The sequence below is a fragment of the Eublepharis macularius genome, chromosome 2 (assembly GCF_028583425.1).
Source record: "Eublepharis macularius isolate TG4126 chromosome 2, MPM_Emac_v1.0, whole genome shotgun sequence".
NCBI lineage: Eukaryota > Metazoa > Chordata > Lepidosauria > Squamata > Eublepharidae > Eublepharis > Eublepharis macularius.
Genome location: NC_072791.1, coordinates 4481166 through 4496565, shown reverse-complemented (window position 1 = coordinate 4496565; position 15400 = coordinate 4481166).

Below are 15400 nucleotides of genomic sequence, written 5' to 3'. Positions count from 1 at the left end.
TGCTTTTCAGCGGAGACTGTTCCAACACTCTGGCCAGAAATGAAGCCATTCATCAGGGATGCACTGTGGCTGTGCAACGGGGTCATTGGGTGGCCAGACGAGCATGTGGCCATTTTTTCAGCTAAATATGGAGGAGGAGAGAAGAAGTGGCAGAGAGAAACACGCTCCTTCCCTTTCCATCATTTTGCTCCGGGTCAGCTTCCAGAGGTTTCAGGCGAAGGAGCAGGTTAATGGAAAGCCGAGGGGAAAATAGTAAATTGCTGCATTAATAATTGGTAATGTGTTTTGCTAAAAACCCAGAGAGCAAGGTCTACTGAAAATTTCTGCAGAACAGCAGGCTCGGTTAAGAGCCTAGGAGTTATACTGGACCCAGCTCGGCTGCTAGAGAAGCAAAATGCAGGTGCAAAAAAGGCTTTCTTTCAACTCAGGGATCCTGGAAGACGGACCCTTACCAGTTGATCTGGCCACCTGGATTCATGTCATGGTAACATCCAGGCTAGACTACTGTAATGCACTCTTCGTAGGTCTCCCTTCAAAGTCAATTCGGAGACTCCAGTTGGTACGGACTGCTGCAGTTCAATTATTATCAGGTGCTAGGTAAAGCATGCATGTTATTTCCGCAGTCACTCCATGGGATACCCATCAGTTTGTGGGCTCAGTTCAAGGTCATGATGACTATCACATTCAAAGCCCTTCATGGTTTAGCCCCCTCATGTCTGTGCAACCACCTCTCTCCCTACGTTCCACCAAGGCAGCTTCACTCCTCTGAACAGGGCCTTTTGCAGGTGCCATCTTGCACACAGACAAAATCGACAGCTGCTCGTACACGCGCTTTCTCTGTGGTGGCCCCCACTTTGTGGAATGGCCTGAAGAGGTCAGGGAAGCTCCCACTCTCCTATTTCCCCCAAATTGAATTATTTTAGGAGGGATTTTTCACACAGGCAATAGGGCTGTGCTATGAGGAAATGGCTCAGAGAGATAGCAATAAAGGGACTGTAGGCTGTTCTACTGGGTACTGTCTGTTGATGTAGATATGCTCCTACTGGTAAGTCTCAGTATCACTTATATATGTTATGTAAAATTCCTTACATTTTGTTCCCATACTATTTTGACTCTCTATTTGGATTTATGCATTGTATACAGTATTGTTTAGGTCCCTCATACATGGGAACTAGAAAAGATCCTTCAAGATAAAGATGTCTTTCTGGGGGCCGAGATCAAGATAATCCAAACTACGGTATTCCCCATTACTATGTATGGATGTGAACATTGGACAGTGAAGAAAGCTGGCAGGAATAAAACTGATTCATTTGAAATGTGGTGCTGGAGGAGAGTTTTGCAGATACCATGGACAGCCAAAAAGACAAATAAGTGGGTTCTCAATCACATCAAGCCCGAATTCTCCCTAGAAGCTAAAATGACAAGACTGAGGCTATTGTACTTTGGTCACATCATGAGAAGATTCTCTGGAAAAGTCAATAATACTAGGAAAAGTGGCACTAGGAAAAGAGGAAGACTTGGGCCGATTCCAGATGGCCCTCCCCGTCCTGAAACGTCGCGCGTCGTCGCGCGGAAAACGTGAAATATCACGTTTTCTCGCGCGAGTTTTGCGTGATGTCGCGCAAAACTCGCGTGAGAAAACGCGATATTTCGCGTTTTCCGCGCGACGACGTGCGACGTTTCGGGACGGGGAGAGCCGTCTGGAATCGGCCCTAAAAGGAGATGGCTTGACTCAGTATAAGAAACCACGTCCTCCAGTTTGCAGGATCTGAGCAAGGCTGTTAACGATATGATATTTTGGAGGTTTTTCATTCATAGGGTCGCCATAGATCGGAAGCGACTTGACAGCACATAACACACACACTGTTGTTTGTCCCAGATGTTTGTTTGTATTGGTTGTCATTCTTCAGGCGGCATTTGGCTCGCCGTTTGTGTGATGGATGCAATCGTAAGGACACTTTCCTGGGAGTCAGCCCATGTAATAATATGGAGCTTTCTTCTAAGTAAACCTGCTTAGAAGTCCTGCCACAGAATGCTGGCCTAGATCAGTCACTGGTCTACTCTGGTAACGGCACCTGCAAGTTTATCATCGACTACAATCAAACACAATCAGCTTCAGTCAAACCTGAACGAAAGTGAGGAAACAAAAACAATTAAATGTGTTTTGCTGAATATTCAAATTAATCATGCTTTTGCAATATCTTGCTACAGGAGCCCAGTTTCTCAGGGGATAGCTCCTCTCAGGGGATATTAGGAACAATATTCATAACGTAAAATTAAAAATGCAAATTTGGGAACAACCTCAAATCATCTCAAACTGAAAAAAGGGATTTAATTTCACTGATGTCAATAATGAAATTGAGCTCTGCAAAGCTTTTTGTGAGGGGGGTTTGGAAAACACCTGATAAGGGTTCCATTTTGGCAGAGCTGGTGGTACAATTGAAACTGTATGCAGAGCTGCCGATTCATAACTTGCTGTTCCCATGGGTCTATAATAATAAAAGACTCTGTGTGTCCAGCCATTGGTCCATTTGTGGCAGGCACAACTCATCAGAAAATAAAACTAGGAGGCTCAAAACTGGAACCCAAATCAGGAGGATTGTGGGAGGAGCAGTTCCAAACATGAAGGGAGCTGGCGCATCCTGGGGCAGGATTTCTCCACAATAGGCAACCTGTAACAAGAGAGTTTTAAAGCAACTTGTCACTTGTCTCTAATACTCGAATCTCCAGTCTGCCACAGAAGGTTGCTGGGTGACACAGGCCATTTCTACACATTCTTAAAGGGATGGCTCCCTCACTGAACGCGGGTGGCTTTCTCCCTTCACTCCAGATGTCTCCGTTTTCAAAATGGTTACAGGCTGTTCGGCTTCTGCTTTTTTTGGCATCTTTTTGGGGACCACGGGAACGTGCGTACCCAGAAAAGGCGCTGACAAAAAGGAAGCCAAACAGCCTGCAACCGTTTTGAAAATGGAGACATCTGGAGTGAAGGGAAAAAGCTGCCAGCATTCGGTGAGTGGCCTGTCCCTTTAAGGACGTGTGGAAATGGCCACACTCTCAGCCAGACCTACCTCACAAGGTTGTTGTGAAGGTCAAGAAGCTGCTTTGAGTCCCCATTGGAGAGAAAGACAGGGCGTCTGTTTGCTATAAATCTAATTTCGCCTACAGTTCTCCGAAAGAGGATGATTGATATTGTATCACATCAAGTCTTGCTGCAACTCTTTGGAAGGAGGAAGAACTGCTCATTTAATATGCCAACTACTATTAAATATTGCAAGCGCAATATCGTAAACCTTCGTAACTGCATAAAGGAAGCAAGCGCAGCTTTCTTCACCTCTTTCCAGCCGAGCTTTCCCCGCCAAAATGCCCTCTTCATCTACTCTGTTTGCACAGCCTGTGTGTCTCAATATTTCTCTCTATAGACATGTGTCTAATTTTGTAATTTTATATTTACACACATGTCTTCCAATATCGGCTACGCTTCTGACACCTGACAGGGTGGGCTCTAGTTCACAAAAATGTCATGTCACAATAAATCTTTACTAAGCCGATCTGTAAGAAATCTATTTTAGTTTACCTTGTACCTTTACCTAGCACAAAACCTGGGGCAAAATGGGTCATGTAGCAGCGCTAGATGAGAAGTACTGCAATCACTGGGTTTGATCTTGCTGACACATTTTTAAAAAAAAGATTACGTCATTTGTCCTATAACATGAAGCTTACAGTAGCAAAGCAGCATGTACAAAGCCATTTTAGATGTCCCACCAATATAATAATAACCACAACAACCCACTGTTTGAACTGTGTTTAAAATGTAATGAAATGGTGTTTAAAATATAATTAAAAAATGGGAAGGAAAGGAAAGAGAAAGGAGTTCGAACTTCTGTTACACATTTATAACCACTGTGTCAGTTTATGGAATTCAAGTTACTCTGAATTCATCTCCCAACCCCTTGCTGCAAGAAATCCAAGGTCTTGAGTCAAAAGGTTCTTTATTGAAAGATTACATTCATAGCACAAGTGTCCATAATTATTCCAAAAGTATCAAAGCTTCTGGCTGACAGGGAAGCTTTGTTGAGAATGACTTGATAGATACCAAAAGCAGTATATCACACAGTCCCTCAGAATCCCCCCCATTGTCCCGCTACAGTTGAAGCCTGGGAGCTGTTTAGACTAGGAGATAAGGGGCCTTCCCGTTTCCCTTTGAGTTTCCCTGGGAACGCAGCTGGATGTCTGCAACCTGCGGACAGAAAGGCACTGGAAACTTACAGCATGAGAAAGCATCTGAATACAACATGGAGTCACAATGGATACAGGCCCTGACACACTGAGGCAGATTAACATTCCATAACCATTCACGTAAAGGATGGTGGGGGCGTGCGGGAAAGCATCCTTTTACGACCTCAATAGATCATAAGAAAATATGAATCCTACTCCCCTTCTTATTCAAAATATTAACAAGGGTTGGCTGCTACTGTCAAGCTACAACTACCATCAAGTACATTCTAAGTTGTCAACCAAAAAAGGGATACGGAGGAGCTCAGACCAAGACTGGTAAATGAAGGATGGAACTGGGGGGAGGAGAGACAGAAAAATTAGACGGGAGGGACGGGGGCAGGAATGAAGGCAGAAGAGAAGCCACGTGCCTGCGCATGCATGTCCCCCCTGCCCCCACCATCCACTGGGTCAGGCTACAGGGGACCTGGCAACCCATTGGAAGGGGACATGGGGGCCACTGTCAGCATGGTGGCATTGCAACACATCCAGGGAAACCCCCTAAGTCAGGGGTGGCCAAACTGCGGCTCGGGAGCCACATGTGGCTCTTCTAGACATATTGTGTGGCTCCTGGTGGTCTCTGAGTAGTGCCGTGGCCATACATTTTATTTTAGTTTAGTTTATTTCCCTCCCTCCCTTTCCTTCTTTCTTTCCATGTCTTTCCCTCCCTTTTCCTTTTTTCCTTCTTTCTTCCCATGTCTTTCATATTTTTAATAAAAACGTTGGGGTTGCCAGGTCTGACTCAGAAAATAGCTGAGGACTTTGGGGGTGAAGCCTAGCAAGGATGTGACATCACTTCCAAGTCAAAGGTCAGGTGATGGCTCTTCCCAAGCTGCACCCCTTCTGATGGTGTCACTTTCAGCATACTGCACCAAACCCCACTCTTTCCTGTGATGTCACTTTCAGGACACTCCCCCAAACCCACCTCTTCCTCTGAAGTCACTTCAATGCATCATGTCTTGTGGCTCTCAAACATCTGGCATTTATTCTATGTGGCTCTTACATTAAGAGTTTGGCCACCCCTGCCCTAAGTGATGTCCCACTTCTCTAGGAATTGCCAGAAACTCTATGGTAAATCCATAGTTTCCATTGATTCCTAAGGCAGAGTGATGTCACTTCCAGATTTTCCCTAGAAGTGATGTAATGCTATCACACTGATAGCAATTTTAAAATGTATTTTTTCCTGCTGGTAGGCAGCAGGGGTTGCCAACGGGAGGTCCCCCTATCATAGTGGAAAACTGGGCAGCCTATAGGGATCCCAAGTCCTCCCGGTAGTAGCCGTAGGCCTCCTGGAATTACAACTGATCTCCCGGTGACCGAAATCAGTTCCCCTGGAGAAAATGGCTGCTCTGAAGGGTGAACTCTATGGCACTGCACCCTGCTGAGATTCCTCCCCTCCCCCAAACCCATCCTTCCCAGGTTCCACCCCCCAAATCTCCAGGAATTTCTCAACCCAGAGCAGGCAACCTTACCTCCCACCAGGAGAGTAAGGAGGCCTGGCAACCCTACAACCCTATAATATTTCACATAAATGACCTGGGAGAATTGGGTATGCGTAACACTTTATTCTATGCAATTATGCTGCTTCTGTGCTTTAAATTCTTCCGTGATGAAAACAAAACAGGATTAAAATCCTGTTTCAGCAATGAGGCTGATGCATTTTATAGAGCCTCAGCTACTCTGCTCGCAAGATCTTGGCTGAAATCCAAAGAACACCTATTGAATAAAACAGGACTGACTTCTGAATAGACCTGTTGAGGACCGTTCCCCTTAGCCACTTTGCGTTTCTTAGCGTTGCTTTTGTCACCTGCTTCTGGTTGTTGGCGGTCATTTGATTTCGCCTGTTTTTGCACAGGTTGTCATAAACAGGTACCCAGGAATTTGTCGCTGCTGTAGGATCAGTAGTTGAGCACATGAAGGCACCAAAGCACAAAAGGATGTTCATGAGCCAGCCCACCACTGACTTCAAAAGTCAGGTAGGTTGGGGGGGGGGTATGCCCTTGGTGCCAGGTAGCAGAATCACAATTGTAGAGTAGGTGGCCGAGGCGGTTGGGAAGTATTTTGCTTCACCTGTCTGGCACGGAGAAAACCATTTCCTTCTGATGACATATGAAGGGGCTGAAATGGCTCTGCACAAACACCAGGGAGCCATTAAAGGCAATAAAGCAGAGAACCTTTACCGCCTCTGTTGTCCCATCTGTTGCAGTACAGGGGGAGCAATTATTTTACAGAGATTCTGAAATATAAGTCCAGGCACAACAGAATCGTATTTCACGGAGAGGTCCGGAAAGTGGACGTGAAGCACTTAACACAGTTAAAATACAGACCAGAAATATCTAAGTGTTAAAAGTCTAAAAAAAATGCCTGAACACGCACTGAAGGATTAAATGGACCCAGAAGGCATCTCCTAGGGGCCTTGGAAGGTCCAGGAAACAGAATTTGTCACAATTTCTCTATGTGGCTCCCTTGTTTTCTCTCCTCATTTCGGTTTCATTCTTTTTTTAAAAAAATTATAATTTATTTGCATAAAAAAGTACACAAATATAACACAATTAGACCCCAGGGAGCGTAAAAGAATATACTAGCTTCAGACATAAGGACAGTCAAAGAGGAAACCAAAGTCTATCATCTTTTCTCCGTGCTAGGATGCCTCTGAGTTCCACTTCCAAATAATCAAAGACAGGATTCCAGATTTCTTCATAACTGCTCCGTTGTGCACTATAATGCGAGCTACAGAAAAAGGGATTGTGTACAATTTTCTCCAAAACACAGATCTCCCAAAGTTTCTCATGCCATCTGTCCAAGGAAGGTCCAGCTACATCTGACCCAAAGCCAGCAATCGTCAAACGATCCACTGCGAATAATTTGGAAATAAAGTTTCTTGCCTTTTGGGGAATTTGGATATCATTTGCATTTCATTCTGATCCACATTTCTGCTAATGGGCTCATCTTAGAGTTGCCAGCTCCAGGTAGGGAAATTCCTGGAGATTTGGGGGGTGGAGCCTGGGGAGGGCAGGGTTTGGGAAGGGACATCAGTTGGCTATAATTCCATAGAGTCCACCTTCCAAGCAACCACTTTCTTCAGGGGAACTGATCTCTGTTGCCTGGAGATCAGTTGTAATTCTGAGAGCTCTCCGGCAATGCTAGCTTGGCACTTTCTCTTCTCCTGCCTCTCTCTGTTCCAGGCACACTCTGGCAGGTTATGTTCAGATGTTAAAATCCAAGTTGAGTTTACCACCACCACCATCAAGAGGCTCCTTCTCTTGACTAGAGATGGGCATGAACTGAAATACGAACCAAAATTCATGACGAATCAGGTTGGTTCGTGGTTCGTGAACCAGTGCTACATCAGATCCCATTTCTGATGAAACACTATGAACTTTAGGCTGGTTCGTTCGGTTCGTTTTTCAGTTCATCACTGCAGACATCCTGGCACCGATCAATCAGTTTCCTAGGCAACAGTGGATGGACTTCCTGCAGACCTTCTGCTGACCTGGAAGTGACCTTCTGCTGACCCAGAAGTGACCATCTGCTGACACAGAAGTGGTGATTTGCTGGTCCAGAAGTGACATTTTCATGAACCGAAACGAACCGATTCATGAATTGGGGTAGGAGTTCGTGGTTTGCAGTTCATGAAACGTGATGAACCATGAACCACATGGTTCGTTTTTTTCTGTTCATGCCCATCTCTACTCTTGACTCCTCGCTGCTTGCCTGGTCAGTGGAAAGAGTCAGGCCCTGGGCACAGCTATTCAAGTGGGGCCTACAGGAGTGGGCCCTGATTCTCAGTGCTGTTACACACCAACCTGAGTGGTGCAAGTGGGAGCAACATGCCCAGCCTCATGCATTGCTTCTTACTTTGGGCATAAGAAGGGCATTTTCCTGGTTGCAAACATGAAGTGCCAGTTTAGTGTAGTGGTGAAGAGCGGCAGGACTCTAATCTGGAGAGCCGGGTTTGATTCCTCACTCCTCTGCTTGAAGCCAGTTGGGTGACCTTGAGTCAGTCACAGCTCTCTCAGAGCTCTCTCAGCCCCACCCACCTCACAGGGTGATTGTTGTGGAGATAATAATAACATACTTTGTAAACCACTCTGAGTGGGTGTTGTTGTCCTGAAGGGCAGTATATAAATCAAATGTTGTTGTTGTTGTTATTCTGCCTCAAGCCCCAGAAGCTCTTGATTCCTCTGGATAGCCTTGAGGGATTGGGTTCAGTCAAAGACTCACCTTCTGGTAGCCATTTTGCAAGGGGATAAACAACTCAGTAAGTGTTAATGAAGAGCAGCTTGGCTTGAGAACGTTTTTCCTGTCCTTCACATCCCTCCTTGGAACACTTAGTACTTGCTTCTCTGGGGGACAGCAAAAAGGATGCTCAAGGTGGAGTTTATTCCCCTCCCTCCGCTGCCTGTGTGGTTCAAGCCTCTACTTAGCAACAAAATTTACTGGTTGACCTTGGGCCAGGGACTCTCTCTGAGGCTACCTCACAGGGTTGTTGTGAGTTCAGAATGGGGGAGAGAAGAACGCGGCTTGCCACCATGGTCTTCTTGAGGGTAAATTTATACATAGATCTCATCTCAGTTGAGAAGAATATTGGACAATCTCTCTCTCTCTCTCTCTCTCTCTCTCTCTCACTTGAAGATATATCAGTATATAAATGTATTAAATAGATGAATATGCAAAAGAAAAAAAGGAAAGAAAGAAAAACATCCAGTGTTCCAAGAAGAGCACACAACAGAGCCCAAGTCAGCTGGAGAGGGGAACCATGCTAGCTTCTTGTGGGTCTGACATGGCCCCTGCATGCCATTGAGTCGACCTGTCATAACCTTTTGGTTGTCTGGCTATTGCGTTGGTAGCAGGGTCCTCTTTGATGTCCCAGCTTCTTCCGTCCATGGTACATCACCCTGCCTCTCTCTCTCTGATTTCCCAAGTCAATACTTTGTCAATCCATGGGGCAATGTATGGTTTTCCAGGTAACTCGCAACAGGTAACGAATGATACATCTTGAGAGCACCTGATGGGTTTTATCCCACTTCAGCTCCCATCTGCTGGTGGCAATACCTTCTGGTGGCCCTAGAGGCCTTCCGCTTTGCAGAAGAGCCTCTTGCGTTGGAGAAAGGCTCTCTGGGCTGCCTTTAGTGGAGCAGTTAGAGGCACTCCCCTACACCTCCCACAAGTTTCATCTGCATCTAACAAAGAGAACTGTGGCTCTCGAAACCTTATGCTACAGTAAAGTTGGTTAACCTTAAAGGTGCTACTGGACGCTTTATTCTTTTGCTACTACAGACTAACACGGCTAACTCCTCTGGATCTATGACAAGTCTCAAGAACATTGGTAGTGGCATTAGTACCATGTGATCAGCAGTGACTGCAAAAAGAGGAAAAAATGGCCAAGATATTTCTTTTCTTACTTAGTTTTCACTGCATGGTGGGTGGGAGAGGGAACCTTCTGATTTATGCTAGCCCTGCCTTGTTAAACAGCCTTCTTGAAAGAGACTGCTGTCCTCCTTTCCCTAAAATAACCCCCTCCCACCATGACATTGTTCTTGTTCCTTCAAACCAGAGGGAAACTTCGGACTGTCATTTTTCTTCCATGTAATCACTTTTGAAAGAAAATAGCCCATGAAGCACAAATTCAAATAGGTTGTTAAGAGGGGGAAGCTCCGCAGAATGCTTGACTCCACTCCCCAGAGGTTCATCTTAGCATCCTCGGAAGGGGGTGCCCGAACGGAAAAGCGCAGACAAGCACTTCTTTAATTGCTTCTTCTGCCCAATCAAGTGGAAACGTTCTCAGTCTTGAAGCTCCACTCGGCTTTTCATAAATCCATTGAAACCAGCGAGAACTGCTTGAGCTTATTTAGAGATGAGCAGTAAATGAAATAACTCTGGATAAAACCAGGACAGGGTTTTGCACAGTTCCTGAAGGGACGGAGGGGTTTAGAAGGAGGTTGTCTAGAAGCGCTTGCATTTGGAGAACAGGTCAATAGCAATGTTGAGGGGCCAGCGGCATCTGCCCATCCGCTAGAATTCATCCTGCTACTGCTTCCCCTGCTAATGTGCCATCTACAAGGCTGGGGAACTCTAATCCAGAACAGCAGAGAGCACAGGATGCAAAGAGGGGGTGGTGGTGGTGGTGGTGGGTGGTCACTTGTGGACATCTGAGACCTCTTCTCGGAGAGACACAACTAAGGTAGATCCTTCTCTTTATAAACTGGTGAAAAAGCGTCAGTTCCTAACCTTGCTTCTTACGAGGGCTTTACTTTATGCTCTGCACCTGCTGTGTGGTCATTCCTAAGTGGTATCCGGCAGCGAGGGTCCACGGCTAGAGGCGATGTGCCAGAGCCTCTATCTTTCAGAACTGGCTACTCCCCTAAGCCACTTGGCAGGCATCCAAGGAGTTTCCATTGGCCACCTACAACCCTTCATTCTTACAGCAAAGTTGTTTTCCTTTGCTTACAAGGAACCTTTTTTGCACCCCTCTAGGTCTGGTCTTTGGAAGATGGTTCTTCGGTGGTGTGAAACAAATGTTTTCCACGGGCAACTGATCTCTCTGCCAGACAAATGAATGCAGATGGGTGACTCGTAATACAGCAGGCCCGTTCCATAAAGGCTGTGCGCTCCTTGTTTGGCTGTCATGTGGAAGTACCATGATTAACCTTCTTCCACATGAAACTGGGACAGTAGGCCCTCAGATGGGCAAAGCGGCCCTCATGTGGCTTTTACCTTGGTTTGGAATTTTAGGTATGCATGGCCACTCAAATCTTGTGGTTGGACTACTGTAGCACACCCTGTCTGGGGCTGCCCTTGAAGAAAACCCAGAAACTGCAATTTATTCAGTGCGCAGCAGGCTAATTATCTCATTATTCCTAACAACAACAACATTCAATTTATATACCACCATTCAGGACAATTTAACGCCCACTCAGAGCAGTTTACAAAGTGTGTTATGATTATCTCCACAACAATCACCCTGTGAGGTGGGTGGGGCTGAGAGCGCTCTGAGAGAGCTGTGACTGTCCCAAGGTCACCCAGCTGGCTTCAAGTGGAGGAGTGGGGAATCAAACCTGGTTCTCCAGATTTGAGTCCTGCCGCTCTTAACCACCACACCAAACTGGCTCTCTCTGTTGTAGTGATGGGGTAAACTGAGGCACGGAGTAAATAATTTGTCAGGAAGTAGAAAACCACATATGTATCATTTATTAATTTATATCCCACCTTTTCTCATGGCTCAAGCTGATTTCATGGCAGAAATCACCATTGCTCAGTAAGAAGAGGGGGCAGATTAAAATTAACTTGTTGTAGGATTATGGGCAGTCCTGGAATTGCCATTTTTGTGTTTCAGTTTGTGAAAGTGCTGCTATGTACAACTGGGATTAAAAAGAGAGAGGGGTGGGGTGGGGCGAGGGGAGGTGCCCACTCCAAATTGCATTCACGGTGCCATACAACAGACCACTTGTGAATGAATACGAAAGAAATTTAGGAGCTCTACTTCATACCAAAGCCAGTGCCCTCCCCTGAGATGCTGGCAGCGTGATGGCAAATTGTCAGATGCTCAGGAAACACTTGTGAATAAAGTCCAAGCATGATTTCCACTTGAAGAGCAACGGCATAATGGGAAATTGCAGGAAAACCTCCCCTCTCGCCAGGTTTCCACAAATGCCGTCTGTGTTTGCCATTTCAGTGCCTTAATTGTCTGGGAGAACCGAACTTCTAAAATACGGCATTTCGTTGAGGGAGAAGAAATGTACACCCAGTGCAGTTAGTGATATTTTAAGTGGCATGGCTCGGTTTACCGAACTCAGCCTCCTTAATACCTTTTTTGCAGTGTAGCAGGTAAATATGGCTAAAACGGCATATCATTTGGGAAACAGTCCTCTGATAATTTGAGTGGTGGTCCCTCCCTAAAAAGGTGGCTGTTTAATTTGAATTATCTGGTGGGTCTATATTTCCCCTTGCTGTCAGAGTGATACTGTAGGGCTTGTTCTCACCTGCATGTTTACCAAGAGTGATTTCTTGTAAAAGCCAACCGAGCCCTCTGTTCTAGGGGGGTTACTCTGGAGTAAATGGCTTAAATGCAATTTCAAGCTGTGTCTGTCTGGACTTCTCCCTTGCTTCACCTCTGCTTGAGCTTCTTGGATGTAAATTTTATGTGCTCTGAACACCTGATTCAACTAACCATTCCATGTTCATGGGATCTCAACAGACGAGTAGCCCTGGAGAAAAGGAATGGCTGGATATTTAGAATGTGGATGAGAAAACAACACGTTACAAGGGAGCAATCAGGGTCAGGCAGCAGAGTATGGCGGTGCAGAGCAGAAACAGTGTTAGAGTAAGAGGACTTGACGCTGTCCCTTTCCTCAGGTTTCAGAGGGGGACAAACCAGAAAGTTAGAAAGACAGACTCAGGGCATCTGTTTACTTCTTGCTGTCCTGAACTATCCTTTGATGTTTTAGATTGCTAATCTCAGGACTTCCTCCTCGTGACATCCTTCTCTTCCTCCTTTCGTCACACAACTATCTCTTCTCTCCATCTTGCGCCATGGATGCAGGACTTGTCCTGCCATCCATGCCCATCCTTAGATAGGTAGACAGGAATCCATCTCTCCTCTTTCCTATCAGACTATGGAGTTCCTATAATAAAGAACTCTTATTTCTTTTCTAAATCTAAGACATGTATGTGTTGTGTGTTATGTGCCATCAAGTCGTTTCTGACCTATGGCGACCCTATGAATGAAAGACCTCCAAAACGTTCTATCTCTAACAGACCTACTCAGATCCTGCAAACAGGAGGACGTGGCTTCTTTTATTGAGTCAAGCCACCTCGTTTTAGGTCTTCCTCTTTTCCTGCTGCCTTCCACTTTTCCTAGCATTATTGACTTTTCCAGAGAATCTTGTCTTCTCATGATGTGACCAAAGTACGATAGCTTTAGTCTTGTCATTTTAGCTTCTAGGGAGAATTCAGGCTTGATTTGATCTAGTACCCGCTTATTTGTCTTTTTGGCTGTCCATGGTATCTGCAAAACTCTCCTCCAGCACCACATTTCAAATGAATCAATTGTCTTCTTGACAGCTTTCTTTACCGTCCAACTTTCACATCCATACATGACAATGGAGAATACCATAGTTTGGATTATCTTGATCTTGGTTCCCAGAGAGACATCTTCTTACTATATAACTGAGTAAGTGTGTTTCAGACAACTCACTTTATACCCTGGTACACCACCAGAGGGTGCTGCTGCAGAGGAAAGCTCAAGTAACTCACTATATCGCTCCAGAAAACATACTGTGGTGGGAAGCCCAGGCAGGGAACAGAAATGGAGCTGGGGGCAGTGCCCTCCCCACACCTTAACCTGGCTGGTATTAGGTGCACAGCAGGTGGCAATGCCCACCCCCCACCTTAACCCAGCTGATATTAGGAGCTGAGAAGGTGGCAATGCCCGCACCCCCTTCAGCCAGCTGGTATTAGGAGTGGAACAGGTGACAATGCCCACCACCACCTTAACCCAGCTGGTATTAGTACTGGAGAGGGTGGCAATGCCCACCCAGTTCAGCCAGCTGGTATTAGGAGTGGAGCAGGTGGCAATGCCCGCCCCCTGCCTTAAACCAGCTGGTATTAGGAGCAGAGCAGGTAGAAATGCCCACCTCCTGCATTAACCCAGCCGATATTAGAAGTGGAGCAGGAGGCAATACCTGCCCCCCTTGAGGCAGCTGGGATCAGGAGTGGACCATGTGGCAATGCCCACTCTCTGCCTTAACCCATCTGTTATTAGGAGCAGGTAAAACAACAATAACCATGTACACGTCTAACTAACAACCACAATGATATATTTAATTATACATGTACATCAATCACATCACACAGTAAAACACATAGCACAATAAAACAACTATTTATACAAGTAGTTCTACACTTCACACATGGAAAACCATTAATACAATTGCTATAATACAGGTACCTCAGGATAATAAAGTGCTGGTGCTACAATATGCTACATAAATTCATTGCACATATAACAGTTAAAGTGAAAGTGCATAGTAACAACCCAGCATTTACTATTTCACGGGTCCTAGATAGCAAAGGTCCAGTAGTGAGTGAGAATATCCAGTAAAATAAAGTCAGTCCTTATTGTTTATTATTCCATATAGCTGTGTGGGATAGAGTCCAGTAAAATTGGTCTGGTCCTCTGATGGGTTACCTAGATCCTCATGTGTCCCGTTTCATATAATCTTTGTCAAAGAGCGCACAGTGAATAAAACCTTCATCAATCTTCTTCGTAAGTACTTATTCATGAAAACCATTCAATAATTACTGTCATGGTACCTGTATTAGAGCAGTTGTATTAATGGTTTTCCATGTGTGAAGTGTAGAACTACTTGTATAAATAGTTGTTTTATTGTGCTATGTGTTTTACTGTGTGATGTGATTGATGTACATGTATAATTAAATATATCATTGTGGTTGTTAGTTAGGCACGTATGTGGTTATTGTTGTTTTACCTATTTTGTAATACCACCTATTACTCTCTTTTTTTACTGTTTTTAGGAGCAGAGCAGGTGGCAATGCCAGCCCCCCACCTTAACCCACCTGGTATTAGGAGCAGAGCAGGTGGCAATGCCCACCCCCACCTTAACCCAGCTGGGATCAGGAGCAGAGCAGGTGGCAATGCACACACCCCATAACTCAGCTGGTATTAGGAGCAAGACAGGTGGCAATGCCCATCCCCACTTTATCACAACTGGCATTAGGAGCAGAGCAGGTGGCAATGCCCACCCCCTGCCTTAACCCACCTGGTATTAGGAGCGGAGGAGGTGACAATGCCTACCCCCACCTTAATCCAGCTGGTATTAGGAGCAAAGCAGGTGCCCACCCCCTCCTTATCACAACTGATAATAGGAGTGGAGAAGATGGCAATGTCCATCCCCCCTTCCTCCAGCTGGGATTAGGAGCGGAGCAAATGCCAATGCCCACCCAGCGTCTTCACCTGGGTGCGATCAGGCATAGAACAGGAGGCAATTCCATTCTTCCCTTCACCCAGCTGGGACAAGAAGTGGAGCAGGTGGCAATGCCCACCTCCTGCAATAAGGCACTGAGCAGGTGGCAATGCTCACCCCATCTTCATCCTGTTGGAATCAGG